Raw genomic sequence first — 5,911 nt, 5'->3', positions numbered from 1 at the left:
GAAAGATAGGCAGAAAACAGCCTTTACCACGCCTAATGGACACTATGAATTTTCACGAATGCCGTTTGGTTTAAAGAATGCACCACCCACCTTCCAACGCCTCATGGATCAAGTTCTAACTGGACTTCAGGGAACGGACGTGTTCGTTTACCTGGATGACATCGTGGTTTACGCACCATCATTACATGAACACAACGTTAAAGTGAGGAAATTATTCAATCGCTTACGAGAACATGGCTTAACCCTTCAGACTAATAAATGCGAATTTCTACGAAAAGAAGTCACATACCTTGGACACATTATTTCAAGACAAGGAGTAAAACCTGACCCCAGAAAATTAAAAGCCGTCAAGGATTTTCCAAGACCCACCAATCAGAAGAATATACAGCAATTTTTGGGATTAGTAGGATACTACAGACGATTCATATCAGATTTCACCACTAAAGCAAAACCGTTGATTAGTCTCTTGGGAAAAGGCATAAAATTCAAATAGACCGAAGAACAGGAAAACAGTTTTAAACTATTACGCGAAGAATTATGCCAGGAACCTATTTTACAATACCCCGACTTCAGCAAACCATTCATCGTTACAACGGACGCATCAGAACATGCCATTGGAGCCGTGCTTAGTCAAGGCGAAATAGGAAATGATCTGCCGATTGCTTACGCATCACGCAGCCTAAATAAAGCAGAGAAAAATTACTCAGCTACAGAAAAAGAATGTTTGGCCATGGTTTACGCCGTTCAATATTTCAGACCGTATGTTTACGGAACCAAATTCACTCTGGTGACAGATCACAGACCCCTAGTTTGGCTACACTCTGTAAAAGATCCGACGTCAAGACTCATGAAGTGGAAACTGAGACTTTTGGAGTACGATTATCAGGTTGTCCATAAATCTGGAAAAACGAATAAGAACGCTGACGCGTTATCGCGTAATCCTACCTCCATCTGTCTACCACTTATCCCGCGAGAACTCAGAGATCCTGATTTCAAAATCCAGATACCGAAAACAGACACTGGCATTGATGCAATTGGACAACGTATCAGACAATTACGTCTAGACCGAGAAAAACGACCGAGATATCAGGAAACAAGCAGTTCAGATGAAAGAGAAGAGCCCGCTCTTGGAAAAGTGCGACAATCTCCCATAATAAATAAAAACCGATCTCTTCCGACCTTATCTCGAGAGGTGATGATGCCGGATGAAGACCAGGACACCACACACCATTTTTTACCCGCAGCAAATTCAACAGAAATTTTTTCTACAGATAAGAACCAAAGCTTATCTGGCGATTTAATTTCATTTGAGGAACCGCTTGAAAATACAGTCATCGAAAATACCAACAATTTGCAAGTGGATCCACCTAATATACCGCAGGAACCATTATACAGAACAAGCGGAATTTTACAACCCACCATAATTCAACTACCCACAAGCGAAACAAGTGCAAGGCAGCTACCTGACCGTACAGCAGACCCTTATCCATTCTTTGACACCGCTACCGACAGTTCTTCTACCGAAACTGACCTGGAAGCGCCGCCAGAACCAAAACAAAAGATCATCGTTTCTTCAAACACCCTCACAGCAAAAGAAGACAACTATGTGCACTTTATATCAGCCGATTGCAATTTAATAACCCCCATCGGAAAATTACTTTTGGACACTGAATTAATAAACAAACAGGAATTCCTAGCTTCAGGACCGAAGAAGGGACAAGTTGTAATTTCAAACAACGGATTATTTAAAACATTCAGTATAATAATTTCCGACAATTTTTATGATAAACCAAATAGAATGGACATAGTCAACGGATTGAAAACTCTCCAACCAGCGTTAGAAGGAAACAGGATCGAATCTTTTCGAATATCAGCCACCGGAGATTTGCATAAATTACCACTCAACGAATTTCTCAAGACACTAGAAGAGACCTTCACAGAGCACCTTCCCCAAATCACAATATGCAATTGCATTATCACCACTCCTTCTGTGGAAAATAGACACGAGATTATTCACGAAGCACACGATAGTCTAATCGGAGGACATAAAGGCGTCACGAAAACCTACAATCGTATTCGAGCAAGATTTCATTGGCCACACATGCGTAATGAAATTCAGGATTACATCCGAAAATGCAAAAGTTGTCAGGAACAGAAATTAGTCCGTATAAAAACTCGCCAGCCTATGCTGATCACCGACACACCTTTGGACGCATTTGACAAAATTTCCCTGGACACCGTTGGACCATTACCAGTCACACCAGGAGGAAATCGATACATCCTTACCATGCAGGACAATTTAACCAAATATTGTATTGCAGTAGCAATACCCAACATCCGAGCCACTACCATTGCCGATGCTTTCGCAAGGCATTTCATCGCAGTCTATGGAACACCTCGAGCCATACTAACAGACAAAGGAACCAGTTTCATCGGAAACCTCATGAAAAATTTATCTGAGATTTTCAAAATCAAACAGATCACCACCTCAGGATACAGACCGCAAACCAATGGATCATTAGAACGAAGTCATATTGTACTCACGGAGTATCTCAAGCATTACATGGATAGCTACGAGGACTGGGATTTGCTAATTCCTTTTGCAATGCTCTCTTACAATACCTCAGTTCATGAAGCCACAAATTTTACACCATACGAATTAATTTTCGGTAAACAAGCTCGGGAACCAACCTCGTTCCCAACTGGTACGAACTTGGAAACATATGGAGACTATCTAACAGAGTTAATAACTAACATAGTCCGAATACGTAATCTGGCAGGCAGTAAAAATGGTGCTGAGGGGCATCCGCCCACGTAACAACAGAGCCATCCATCGAATAAACATCATCTTCGGGCTAGTAATGAAGGACCGAAGCGGCGACGCTAGCGGAGTGACCATCACCAGTACTGGCCACGCTGAGGGCCACCTCCTATTGGACCGATTACCTGATCAACCCCCACTGGATGTTGCGGAACACTGGACTCAAATGGGCTACACAATCGAGACCACACCTAAAAATAAGTACACTACACTACACTACACTACACTACACCCGAAATTTTGTTTATCATAGTTTCCAGGACGTTTTCCTTTCTCAGATCGAAAGCATCACGCGAACCGCGATGTTTCATTTAAGGGGGGAGATGTTACGTATGGAGACGTTCTCCACGTTTATTTCGATTAGAATTTCTAATCTCTTTTCTGAGAACGAAAAGCGTCCCAACAGGCCCCTTTTATTAACGAAAGATACTGTATGCCTTCTTTATACCAAAATCTCTAAACACTCCCTTCTGGCATCCGTTAATCAATATTCTGATAGGAAATAGCCCGGATAACCTTCATTAACCCCTTTCAACGAAAATCTAACTGAGCCCTGCTTTTCATTAGAAGTGACAAAAAATGTGACTGTGACCCTACGCGATATCAAATCTTAAACAGAGTACCCCTTTCATTTTCAAGGTATATAAACCCATTCGTTTTCATCCTCTTCGGTTAGTCGAGAAGCGGTTCAGTCAAGATTCAGACGCGGTTCAGTACTCGTGCAGTCACGTCGTGTCAAGTCTAGTGAGATCGGGTTAAAGTCCCTTTCGAATCAATTCGTAACCTTATAGATTCCGTCAGTTCGGTATATATTCTATTTGGCATTCAACAATCGCTATCTAACCCCGCATTGCCAGTGCGTCAACACCGTGCAACATAGGTAAACAATTCCTCTAATTGTACATTTATTATATTCATTCGCGACACAAACAACAACACTTGTAGCAATTTCAATTCAGAATAAATTGTCTTGTTTGTTAACTCGCGTACCCTTAATTATTGCCTAAAATCCTAATATAATAATTGAACGTTCCCACACGATACAATCTAACCGCTCGGATTGTATCAATTAAATTATATAGAAGTTACGAGGCTTACTAATACTTAAATTCGATTCAACGAAGATTTCTCCAACCTAGTGGCTCCTCGATTTCGCATTGAGTGCGTCCACGAAATTATACCATCCTAGGCGGATCCCCGATTTCGCATTGGGTTCTTCCGCATCCTAGCAGCTCCCTGATTTCGCATCAGGTGCGTCCGCGCTCTTATACAACCTCCTTTCGTATCGGGTTCGCCGCGTGTTCCCTAGTGACTCCTCGATTTCGCATCGGGTGCGTGCACGAAGTTTCATCCTCCTAGTAGCTCCTCGATTTCGCATCGGGTGCGTCTGCGTTTGACACCAACCTCCCAGAGGTTCCCTGATTTCGCATCAGGTGCGTCCTCGACGTCAACTATCCTAGCGGCTCCTCGATTTCGCATCGGGTGCGTCCGCGTACCTAACTAACAATTGAAACCATATTCCTGGGGTAAAAATCCCCTCGCCGGCCTCTCGCGCTGCTCATAGCCCTGGCTCGTAACAATGTCTTCAAAAAGAAGTATAATGAAAAAGCGAACTGTGATTCTGGACAGTTCTGATTTCGATTCTGAAAGCGATGAAATTCAACAACCGCAAACAGTAGCACCAAGTAAGTAGAAAAAATGATGCATATGTTAAATCTTATTGTAAACATAAAAGTATCATAATCAATGAAATATATAATGGTAAGTATACTATACATATATGTTAAATAATAAACGTAACGATACGAATATTATATTTTATGCAATTGTACAGATAAAAATATGAATGATACGTCGACGTCGTTCACTGAAGGACAATTGACACTATTAAATCGTCAATATATAGAATTAAAATACGAAATAAAACAAATTTTCAATAAATTAGAAGGAATTGAAAGCCTATTAAATAACATAGCAGTTAATACAAATGCGCCTCAAAATATCGTGTGTCATGGCGAGGAGAGGTCTTTCTTAGACCAATTGCCACTGAAATCTGTCCAAGAAGTAACGGATTTTGATACCACAATATCAGAAAGTTCTGAAAAATTTAATTCACTGGTTTGTATTCACATAAATCCAGAATAATAAAATCGTAGTGCTGTATTTTTACAACTAATTACACTGTCCAACAAAATTAAACTTTTTTCGAGTTTTGCAATACCTGTTGGGTGATTCTTATACACTTTGTCATCCTAAAACCGAATCTGAAAGTAGAATTGCTCCATCACGCAACGTTTTCGAAAAATTTTGGTTTTTGTAAAAATGCCCGATTTTTATACGAAACAACGTGTTACGCAAAAACTAAACACGCGAGAAAGTTCAAATTTGAGTCAAGAGATAGAGGGGACTCTCCTCTACATATTCATATAGTCAATTATATTTTTATGTACTTCCTAATAGTTGTAAATGGTTGTTAAAGTTTGAAAATGTGCCGACGCGGGTACTTTGTACGCTCTATTTTTGTATTTATGTGAAAAATCCTTTATCTAGCAGGAATTTACTATACAGGAATGCATTCTACAGACATTTCTGGTAAAGAAACCATTCACGAAAAGTATTTGGTTCCCTTAATGTACGAGAAGGATCAGAAAATGTTAATTGACAGCGTGTGCGCGACGCGTTCGCGCCAGACGGCCATTGCAGCCTTTTCGCGACTCGCCAGGGCCGTCGCTATGCGAGTTGTCGACGTTGGTACCACTCAAGTATGTCTTTGCTTACTATGCTTAATTAAATACATTTTTTTTTTGTTTTTTTGGGTGCCAATCATTACAAAAGATTATAAAAATACGAGTTATATTCACATTTCATTGTGGAAATGCTTAATAAAGAAAATTGACCGCAGCAATGCGGTGACTGGAAAATTTTATTTTCAGTAATTGTTGTCTTATCTTTATAATTGTAATACCAATGGACATTCAAGATTTTTCCGATTAAAATAAGTCCAAACACTATGTAAATGGGACTATTTTTATCGATTTTATTGATCGAAGTACATAATTAAGACATAGATCGCTCTATATTAAATCGATA

Source organism: Halictus rubicundus, unplaced genomic scaffold, assembly GCF_050948215.1.
Source record: "Halictus rubicundus isolate RS-2024b unplaced genomic scaffold, iyHalRubi1_principal scaffold0059, whole genome shotgun sequence".
NCBI classification, from domain to species: domain Eukaryota; kingdom Metazoa; phylum Arthropoda; class Insecta; order Hymenoptera; family Halictidae; genus Halictus; species Halictus rubicundus.
The sequence above is the reverse complement of the archived record's forward strand: the minus strand, read 5'-3'. Positions refer to the sequence as shown.